Here is an 11,216-nt window from a genome sequence, read left to right as displayed (position 1 = left end):
AACCCTCCAGCCCTTGAGATTTTTTTAACCAGGTTTGAGATTCTTGCTCCCTGTATGGATGAAAGTGGGGGCTGTAAGGAAAATGAACAAACTGACCATAGCATCATGATACATGGAGCCATTCAAGAGTGGGGAGAGAAGAGAAACATAGTTGTAATCAGGAATAATATAGTCACAGAATAGACACTGTTCTGTGGCCAGAATCGAGACTCTGCCTGGTGCCTCAGTTCAGAATATCTAATCTGGGATGCAAAGGAATTTAGAATGGTTGAGGAAAGAGCCAACTGTTGTGGTCTATGCATGTTCCAATGATATAGGTAGAAAGAAGTAAGAAGTTCTACTGAGGAGCTGGGGGTTAAATTGAAAACTAGAACCAAAAAAGGTAATAATTTTCGGATCACTACTTAGAGCAAATTGGCATAGGGTCAACAAGATTAAAACGGTAAATGTATGGCTCAAAGGTGTGGGAAAAATGGGATCAAATCCATGGAACTTCAGCATTAGTACTGAGAAAGAGGAAACCGTTCCAATGGGATGGGCTCCACCTGAATCATGTTGGGATCAGTGTCCTGGTGAATCACATACTAGAGCAGTAGATAGGGCATTGAACTAAATACTAAAGTGGTGGGTCTCAACATGGAAAATTAGGGAAAAAGTTAAAAGTCAGGAGAAGATTGAGCAGACATTTTTAAAGTTTCCAGAACAAGTAATAGGACAGACAGCATGGAAGGGATCAGGAATCTAACTTCAAGCATAGCAGATAATGGTAGACAGGCAGGAAGCTGGAAGAACACAACAAGCCAGGCGGGAATAACTATGAGAAGCGGTGCGGTCAATGCAGGATTGAGGGTATTGTACTTAAATGCACACAGTACATGAAACAAAGAAATAAGATTGTTGTGCAGATTGAAATTGGTAGGAACTATGGTGGGAATATCCCAGGGACATGACTGCAAGGAATCAATGCTGCAAACCGAATATCCAAGGATACACAAGGTCAGAAGGGGCGGGACTGTCTTGTTGTTAAGAAATGAAATGAAATCAATGGCAAGAATGATATAGACACAGAAGACATAGAATGTGTGTGGGTACCGTTGATGAATCACAAAGAAGAAAAGACCCTAATGGGAGTGGTGCATAGGCCCCCGAGCAGTAGTCAGGATGTGGGGAAGAAAATAAATCAGGAAATAGATTGTAAGAAAGGAACAATTACAGTAATCATGGGGGACTTCAATAAATAGGTGGACTGGAAAAGTCAGGTTGGGAGCAGCTCTCAAGAAATGGAATTTGTGAGATTTTTACAAGTGTCCACAATACTTTTTTTGGAGCAGCTTGTGGCAGAGCCCACTCGGAATAGGCATTTCTGGATTTGGTGATGCGTAATGTGGCAGACTTGATTAGGAAACTTTAGTTGAATGAACCCCTTTAGTTGAGTGACCATAATATGATAGAATTAACCCTGAATATGAATGGGAGAAGCTGGAATCAGATGTAATGGTACTACAGTTGAATAAAGCTAACTACAAATACATGAGGAAGGAGCTGGCTAGATTGATTGGAAACGGAGCCCAGCAGGAAAGACAATGCAGCAGCAATGGCAGCCATTTCTAGGAGTAATTCAGGAGGCAAAGTAGAAATTCATCCCAGAAAAAAAGAAGCATACCAAAGGAAGTATGAGGCAGCCATGGCTGACAAGGGAAGTCAGGAACAGCATAAAACAGAAAGCATACAATGTGGTGAAGATTAGTGTAAAACAAAGAATTGGAATGCCTTTAAAATCCAGCCAAGGATAACTAAAAGAAGCAATAAGTGGGGAAAAGATGAGATATGAGAGTAAGCTAGCTAATAATATAAAATAAATTTGCAAGAGCTTTGTTTAGATATCTAAAAGGGCAAAGAGATGCAACAGTGGGCATTGGACAGTTCAAAAATGATGCTCAAGTAGTAATGAAAAACAAAGAAATGGGGGAAGAACTGAATAGCTACATTTTATCAGTTTACACAGTAGAAGAGAACAGAAGCAAACCAGAACTTCAAGAGAGTCGGGGGCAGAAGCAAGTGTAGTGGCTATCACTAAGGAGCAGGTAGTGAGGAAGCTGAGAGGTCTGAGGGTGGATAAATCACCTGAACCAGATAGAATACACCCCAGAGATAGCTGAGGAAATTGCAGAGGCAATGGTGGTGATCTTGCAGGAATTACTGGAGTCAAGAAGTGTCCCAGAAGACTGGAAATGGCTAATATAACACGACTGTTTAAGATGAGAGGAAGGGAGGCAGAAGAGAGGAAAGTATAGGCTCAAATATTGGTAAGAGTTTAGAGTCCATTATTAAAAGTGAAACGCCAAAGTTAAAATAAAGTTGAGTCAAGGGGAGGTCATGCCTGACAAATCTGTTAGAATTCTTTGAGGAGGTAATGAGTAAGTTAGGCAAAGTAGAGCCACTAGACGTGATCTATTTGGATTTCCAAAAGACCTTTGACAACATACCCCACAGGAGGCCGCTAAATTTGATAAGAGACCATGATGGTAGGTAAAGGTACTGATATGGATAGATGATTGACAGAAAAACAGAATAGGGATAAAAGGGTCTTTTTCAGCATGGCAGCCAGTAAACAGTGGTGTTCCAGAGGGGTCTCTGTTGGAACCACTGTTATTCACACTATACCTTAACAATCTGGGCAAAGGAACTGAGGGCATTGCTACGAAGTTTGCAAATGATACAAAAATAGGTGGAGGGAGAGGTATGTTGAGGAGGTGGGGAGTCTGATAAAGGACGTGGACAGACTAGGAGAGTGGGCAGAAGGAATACAATGTGGGAAAATGTGAGATTATGCACTTTTGTAGGAAGAATAGTGACAAAGATATTGTCTGAACGGGGAAGGCTTCAGAAATCTGAAGCACAAAGGGACTTGGGAGTCCAAGTTTAGGACTTTCTTAAGGTTAACATGCAGATTCAGTTGGCAGTTAGGAAGTCAACTGCAATGATAGCATTCATTCTGCAAGGTTTAGAACATAGGAGCAGCAATGTAAAGCTGAAGCTGCTTAAGGTTTTGGTCAGATTGCATTTGAAATATTGTGACCCAGTTTTGGGCAACATAACTAAGAAAACATGCAATGGCCTTGGAGGACATTCAGCGGATGTTTATAAAAAGGGATGAATAAGCTGCCATATGAGGAGCAGTTGAGTACTTTCGATCTGTACTCAATGGAGTTTAGAAGGATAAGGAAGGATCTCTGAAATACTGAGAGGCCTGGATGAACTGGATACGGAGAGGATGTTTCCAGTCATAGGTGAGACTACAATCCAAGGGCACAGCCTCAGAGTGAAGGGGTAACTCTTTAGAACAGAAATGAGGAGGAATTTCTTCAGCCAGATGGTGGTGAATCTGAGGAACTCATTAGCATAGAGGACTGTGGAGGTCGAGTTATTGAGTGTATTTAAGATGGATATAGATATGTTCTTGATTGGTCAGGGGATCAAGGGATACTGGGAGAAGACAGGAGAATAGGGTTGAGAAACATATCAGCCATGATTGAATGATGCAGCAGACTTGATGGGCTGAACAGCCTAATTCTGTTCCTATATCTTACGGGCATATAGGCTTGAGTGAAAGAGAATGTAATGAACTGGGACTGGCTTGCCATCCAAGGTTTGCAAGCAAGTCAACTTGTCCTATCATTTTCAGTAATATCATGCACTTGTACAGACTCAGTCCCTCTGCTCCTGTATTCCCTTCAGGGTTATACCCTTTATTTTATACTGTTCTGCCATGTTCTTCCCACCAAAATGAACCACTTCACATTTCTCCACATTAAACATCATCAACCACCTGTCTGCCCAATCTGTCAACTTGTTATGTCCCTTTGATGTTTTAACCCTATCTTTCAATCAGTTTACAATATTTTCAAATTTCACATCGACTGTATATTTTGAAATTTTGCCTTGTAAGCAAAGTCAAGGTCAATATTGTATATCAGGAAAAGTAAGGGTCTCAACATTGGTCCCTGGAGAAGACTACGACAAATCTTCCTTGAACCAGAAGAACATCTATTACAAGTACTCTCTGTTTTCTCCTCCCTCAGCCAATTTCATTTCCATGCTCCTAGCCCTTTTATTCAATGAACCACAACTTTGCTCACAAGTCTGTTGAACAGCACTGTAACAAATGCCTTTATAGGTCATGTCCCTGACCATAGGGAAAATCTGATCTGAGTTAGTTAACACTAAGTCAATGGTAAGTCCAAAGAAAGAATCAAACCCCAAGACAAGCTACCAAGTCCCGGGCTGAGCTATGGAAAAACAAAAGAGAGGCTTGCTTTTATATATTGCTTTTCATCAGTGTCAAATTTCTGACATTATACATTACAATAAATGAAGTATTTTTGAAGTATGGCCATTGTTACAATGTGGGAAACCTGGCAGCCATTTTGTGCAGAGCAGGCTCCGACAAAGAGCAATTTGATATTGACGACTTATTTGCCACTTGTTTGAAAGATAAGTAAAACAGGAATAAATCTACCACTCTTCTTTGAAACAGGGCTATTATTTATTTTACATTCACCTGAGAAGGCTGACAGAATTATAGCTTAATGTCTCACCTGAAAGGTGGCACTGCCAACAGTGCAGATCTCCCTCAGCACTGTAATGGAGCATCGACTCAATTTTTTTACTCAAGCCCTAGAGTGGGATTTGCCTGAAAACAATTCAGAGATAAGTTCAACCCATTTTAGCTCCTATACCTCCATTGCTCCACCTGAGGCGTTTGTTTCCAATAACTCAATCCATTCATCTGTTGAAGAATGGAACTTCCCTAACACCAATCCAAAAAATGTTTTTTGAATTTGAAAGCATCTTATTTTCATGTGGTAATTCAAAGGCTATTATATCAAAAATAAAGCTAATTTAGAATTCAAAACAATGGATTGAGTAACATTTCAGCTGCATTTAGCTCTTCTGTCCTGCAACATTCAGTCCTTGGAGACTATTGCTGCAGAACAACTTGCAAATGCAAATCTTTGTCATTTTGCCGTTTTTCAATTTGCCAAACCAGAAAAAAAAAATCATTGTGTGTTTGGATCCTGTTTTGGGTACTTAAAGACAATTGCCGGTAACAACTGAGCTAACAACCCTGGCTCAGCAGGATTACTAAACTGTCCTCTTCGCCCCTTAGCTATGGCGGCATACAATTAAAGATAATTGTTTTACTTGCTTTTAAAATTCATAATACTCCCCGACTGTTGTCTTAGTTACCAGCTCATGTCAAGTGCTTTCAAATTTTGTTGCACATCCTATTTATGAACAGAGGAAAATTCAGAACTCAAACTCTCTAAAGAAAGTATTGGACTGATGCTAAACTATGTATAAGTATCCCTTTAATAAGACAAGTTATGTTCTTACGATTAATCAATATCTCCAGAGGACAAGTTGAACTGCTGAATCCTATTCCTACAGATAGTAAATTATTGTTAGAGATTTTATTTTAAATTTAAATTTTAAATTATAGCTACAGTTTCTTTCTCACTCATTTTTTTCCATCTCAAGTAAACCTTTGTTTGCCTTTCTTTAATGTAACTAATTTCACTTTCATTCATAGAGTCAGAAAGCACAGAAACAAACCCTTCAGTCCAACCAGTCCATGCTGAGCATAATCCCAATCCCCTCCAAACATTTCTAATTCATGTACTTATCCAAATGTCTTTTTAAACATTGTAACTGTATGCACATCCACCACTTCTGCTGGAAGTCCATTCCACACACAAACCATTCACTATGTAAAAAAGTTGCCCTGATGTCTTTTTAAAATCTTTCTCCTCTCACCTTAAAGATATGCCCCCTAGTCTTGAAAGCCCCCACCCAAGGGAAAAGACTCCTGCCATTCACCTTATCTAGACCTCGCTTGATTTTATAAACCTCAATAAGGTTATCCCTCAAACTCCTTTGCTCCAGTTTTGTTTTTCAATTGCCCTGGATAGAACTGCCACCATTAGTCAAAATTACATTGAGGTTCTCATAGCTGCTAATTTAAATATGAGATCAACATGTCTGCAAAAGTTGACTCTAAAAATTGCATGGTTAAAATAACAATAGGTGAAAACACATCTGGAATGTACTGGTACACCACTGATGTCTGAACCACTTTCCTCATTACTAGCAAGTAAAAAAGCTAAGATCAGGTTTTGATTTTTTACAAAATATTTATACGCATGTTTGCTCGGGAAACCTCAATAAGTGATCCAGACTCTTACTCCATCCAACATAAAGCTTGCAATACAGCCTGACTTGGATTTACCAGTCAATATTCCTTTTATAAGACCCTGTCACATGTTTGAAAAACTCTTCACAGAATTAAGGACAAGATTAAGAAAAAAATTCAAAACAGTAAGTACAAACATAACTTTAAGCTTACATCCTCTATGTTACACTGCCTAAGATATCATTTTCATTTCCTTATAAAAAATTTCCCTCAATACAGACACAGAGGAAATGGTCTATATCACCAATAAATGCAGGAATTATAATGAATGAGATGGGAGGTGAGCACATTCTTTTCTCTAATCCCACTATTCCATAGGTCACACATAAATTTAAAAGATGTCTTGCCAATATCCTAAGATGACCAATTATATGCTTTACCTGTATTAGACTTGTAATGAAAGATTCACCACCATCTTTCTTTAATAAACATAGAATATTTGATTTATTATAAATGAAACCCATTTGGTGAAGATGCAGAAGTGGCTATCACACAAGATTTTTTATGTGAAAATAAAAGAGCACAGATATTTCAGCCAAGGTTCAGAAAAATTGATTTTACTTTGCAGAGATAGAGTTTACAGAAAAAAAAATGCACTTTCCTTGTCATGGTGGTTTTCTTGAAGGGGAGAAAAATAGACAAGGCATATTATGTTCCCAAGTCTTTGATCTGGTGTTCTTGCATGCATGGTCGTGACATCTTGGTAGACACAGCTTGGTCAGGGAATACAATATTGTGACATTCTTCCAAAGGAACAATCAGGTTTCACACTGATAACACAACAAATGTATTTCAGAAATATGAGCCTCAAGCTGAACAGCTTGTTCTATGGTAAACTTACCCCACTGTGCAAACAGAACAGCCCATAAAATTCGATCACAAAAGAGGTTTTGCTCCCAAAAATGAGTTCAACCAAAACTAGCAATTATGTGGATTCCCAGAAGTATCTTGTTTTCATTGACCTATGAAAAGAAAATCCAACCATCTCCACAAAACATATAACTCGTGTACTGAAAAATGTTAAATATCAAATGTTTTCATAATATGATTTTAAAAAGTACTAAGTCCAATCTATTCAATGCCTTAGCTCATGGTGACCACGTTTGCCAAATCCATGGGGACTTGCAGATTCAGTTGATCATCTAGCAAAGCCTAATTTGATCAAGCTCATAGCCACTGCCTTTTGTATGATGTGGGGAAGTGTCTTCACAAGATCTGGAAATGAAGCCAAATGGTGAACAATATCACCATGCTGGAAATAAAGAGAAAGAGCATTAATTGTTCAGACTATGTAAGGAGGAGTGATTCAGTTTCCCTCTTTTTTATCCCTCTCTCTCTCCCAGCCACAACAACTACTTTATTACTTTTTAGCTTTATCACACAACAATCAAAACATATTCACAACTTCAACATTAAGGAGAAAATTGCAATGTTTGCTTTAGGGAGAAAAATAATAAATATGTTATCAATAAATATAAACAAACAGGTTATAATGAATGACACTTAGAAGTATAAGGTTTATAAAGGTGAGAGCATCTAGTACAAAAAAGGAGGGTAAAAAATACACAATTTAAAAGTCGTTAGCATTTTCGAGGAGTTACATTTTAACTTGAGATCATCGTTGTTTTATTAATACCTTGTATCCCCAACAGATGTAAAATTTCTAGCTATTTGTGTTCTCAGAGAATGAATGTTGCTCTATTTCTCCTTATAACCAGAGGGTATACAAATCAGCGAGAGACAAATGCAGAGACTTCCATCTCCATTATGCTGAAAGAAGTTGGGAATTCCCAAAGCTAGAATTTCCCCTTTTTCTAAATGGATGCTAATTGGAGGTAGTTTGCACATGCACAGTTTCCTGACATACCTCACTATTTTAATGACCAACTACCTCGAGTCAAGTCAAATTTTAGATTTCCTGGTATCTGAGACTTGGATTGTGGAGATTAGATTGGGTAGGAGCAGGACTATTCTCAACTCATTTAGTTTGGATAGCCAGGAGATCGGAGGTAATTCTGGGAATATAGTCCCAGGGAGATGATGTCAGGAATCTTGTGTGGAGTGGAGGGAGTTAGGTATTATTTGTGGATGGGTGTCAGGAATACTTTGGAACTGTTAACTATGGAGATGATTGTGCACAAAGGGCTATGTTAAAATCTCTTGGAATAGCCCATGTGCCAGGATCTGTCAAAAATGATCAAAATGTTATTATTTTATTAATTAGAATGCTTCTGTCAATGAGTTGTAATCAGCAATACAATATTTAAGCAATAGAACAATACTTTTTTCTCAAATCTGCATGGATACTCAAGGAGTCAATCTAGCAGGTGAAAGGGAAAAGAGTAGTGGATGAAAAAAGCATCAGGTTGGCAAGGGGGAATGAGGAACTCTGGGGATAGGTAGGGATCAGAGAGTTGCACAGGAGCAATGAAGGCCATGATGCATAGAAGACATTAGGTTGCATGGGTGGAGCATGGGACAAATCAGGTGTGTAGTGAGGGGTGTGAGGGGTCAGGGCTAGAGGAATTTTTATGTTGCCCCCTTTTAGGGAGGTAAGATGCCCCTTTGAATCTCGTCCAGAGATACTTTTGGCAGAGGTAGAGTATCCTTTAGATTGTGAAAAGGCATGCTTTTCTAAAGTAAGTAAAATCATTGTACTTGTAAAAGTTGTCAAAGAACTGTCAATACAATGGATGGAATTAATTAAAAAGTGTGAGGTATTTCATAGTACCTGGTCACATAAAATGATTATAGGATTTGTGCTTCACAACAGTTTTCCTAGATTATCATTTTCACAATAGGGTACCTATTGAGTAAACATTTTACTAGACAGCTCAAACTGCTTATAGAACGGACATGTTTGTTTACAGAGGGGATTAATTGAAGGTATTTGAATATATTCAGTGTTTAAATTAAAGTGTTCCTTTTCCCCTATATCATCAATTGACAGATCACTTTCCATCAGCATGCCTCCTGAGAAAATAAGTAAGTGAATTGGCATGGAGAGAGAAGGGCAAAGGATGTTGACTGGGAGTATGAATTGGAAACTGAGTTGGCGTAGGAATTGTAAAGGGTCATTGGGATGATTGCAGGTCTATGAGGTATGAGGAACCATGAAAGATGAATGGATTCGCATAGGGTATTGAGTTCATGATGGTCAGTTGGCATGGAGCATGGAGAATGACGGGAGTGAGGGGGATAAGAGCAGGAACAACTTTATTTTTAAACATTGAATATTGTGCTGGATACGGACTGTCAATTCAGCCCTCACAAGATCAAAAACAGGAAGTGTGTCCAGTCATTTTGGTCTATGGGGTGGGGATTTCTTCCAAATGGGCATTTCTAACCTGGAAATAAAAATCAAGGCCAGAGTAATTGGATTTTGCTACAAATTCATGCTCTTCACTCTCTGTTCTGCCTAAAATCTTTTGCCTGAAATACAGTTCATTTGTGCATGCCTGCATCTGGTTGCATTGTTTTTCAAAGTTGTATAATTTATCAGGGGATGTTCTTCTTCTGTATATAAATTTACCTAGAAATGTGGAAATCAAACAGAATGTATGGATCAGAGATACTAGTTTCATAATTTTGAATACAAAATTAGTGTAAACTTGTTCTAGATTCATAATAATTTCATAACATTTGACTCAGATTAGTCAGGTGATCAGATTTTAGAACCTACACTATTCATGGTAATTCACAGAATAAAATAATGCTATTTAAGAGAGGTATCAGCACAAGTTGGAGAGCAAAGGAAGAAATCTAAAATGAAATTGGAGGAGAGAAAACAAATGCTATTCAATTGTTCTGGTCAAAACTTCATTGAGTATCAAAGTAGAACTTTAGGCTAGTCTGCAGTTCTGAAATAACCCCTGGCATCTTTCCTTATAAACCCTTCTCCTGTCTTTGCTTCTTTTATTATGCTGTGTTACAACAAATTTTGTGCAAACCTAAATGTGTTTCTCTTTCTTCTTTCAGTTCTTTTACTTCTATATATCTCATTTCCATCTTTCTTTGCTTCTTTTTCTTTCCTTCTAGCCTGCTGATCCACATATCTTAGCGAGTTGAGAAGATTTGTAGCTCAGGTTCAGGTTCTGGATGTAGGTTTGCTCGCTGAACTGGAAGGTTTGTTTTCAAACATTTCGTCCCCATACTAGGGCAACATCATCAGTGAGCCTCCAGATGAAGCAAGGTGGTCTGGCCCACTTTCTATTTATGTGTTTAGCTTTCCTTGGGTTGATGATGCCATTTCCTTTTCTCTTTCTCAGCGGGTGGTAAATGGGATCCAAGTCAATGTGTTTGTTGGTAGAGTTCCAGTTAGAATACCATGTTTCTAGGAATTCTCATGCATGTCTCTGTTTGGCTTGTCTGAGAATGGATCTGTTGTCCCAGTCAAAGTGGTGTCCTTCCTTATCTGTAAGTAAGGATACTAGTGAGAGTTGGTTATGTCTTTTTGTGGCTAGTTGATGTTCATGTATCCTGGTGGCTAGATTTCTGCCTGTTTGTCCAATGTAGTGTTTGTTACAGGTTACAGTCCTTGCAAGGTATTTTGTAAATGATATTAGCTTTGCTTGTTATCTGAGTAAGGTCTTTCAAGTTCATTAGCTGCTGTTTTAGTGTGTTGGTGGGTTTGTGGGCTACCATGATGCAAGAAGTCGACATCCAGATTTACATATCTGCATACATCTTGAGTTAATCCCAGCACTGTCATTATTAAATGCACTGCCTTACAGGGAGTGCAATATATATAAAAAAGGGCAGCACGGTGGTTAGCACTGCTGCCTCACAGCGCCAGAGACCCGGGTTCAATTCCCGCCTCAGGCGACTAACTGTGTAGAGTTTGCACGACCTCCCCGTGTCTGCGTGGGTTTCCTCCGGGTGCTCCGGTTTCCTCCCACAGTCCAAAGATGTGCAGGTCAGGTGAATTGGCCATGCTAAATTGCCCGTAGTGTTAGGTAAGGGG

General features: G+C 38.8%; 1 protein-coding gene across 4 annotated transcripts in view; it reads right to left on the bottom strand.

Moving 5' to 3' along the window:
- Positions 1-6,823: 6,823 nt before the first annotated feature.
- Positions 6,824-11,216, bottom strand: part of LOC140488030 (SWI/SNF-related matrix-associated actin-dependent regulator of chromatin subfamily E member 1-related-like) — a 133,621-nt gene continuing 129,228 nt past the window's right edge. For 3 of the 4 annotated variants that reach the window (XR_011962985.1, XR_011962987.1, XR_011962986.1), the window contains exons 11-12: positions 10,204-10,667; positions 6,824-7,505 (exon numbers count right to left, since the gene is read on the bottom strand). The gene's annotated coding sequence lies outside the window, so the exon portion shown is untranslated. The remainder of the gene's footprint in view (positions 7,506-10,203; positions 10,668-11,216) is intronic. The other variant, XM_072587622.1, reaches the window with a different exon arrangement.

Source organism: Chiloscyllium punctatum, chromosome 2 (assembly GCF_047496795.1).
Source record: "Chiloscyllium punctatum isolate Juve2018m chromosome 2, sChiPun1.3, whole genome shotgun sequence".
Classification (NCBI taxonomy): Eukaryota; Metazoa; Chordata; class Chondrichthyes; order Orectolobiformes; family Hemiscylliidae; genus Chiloscyllium; species Chiloscyllium punctatum.
Note: the sequence above shows the minus strand (reverse complement) of the source record. Positions and strands in the feature narration are given on the sequence as shown.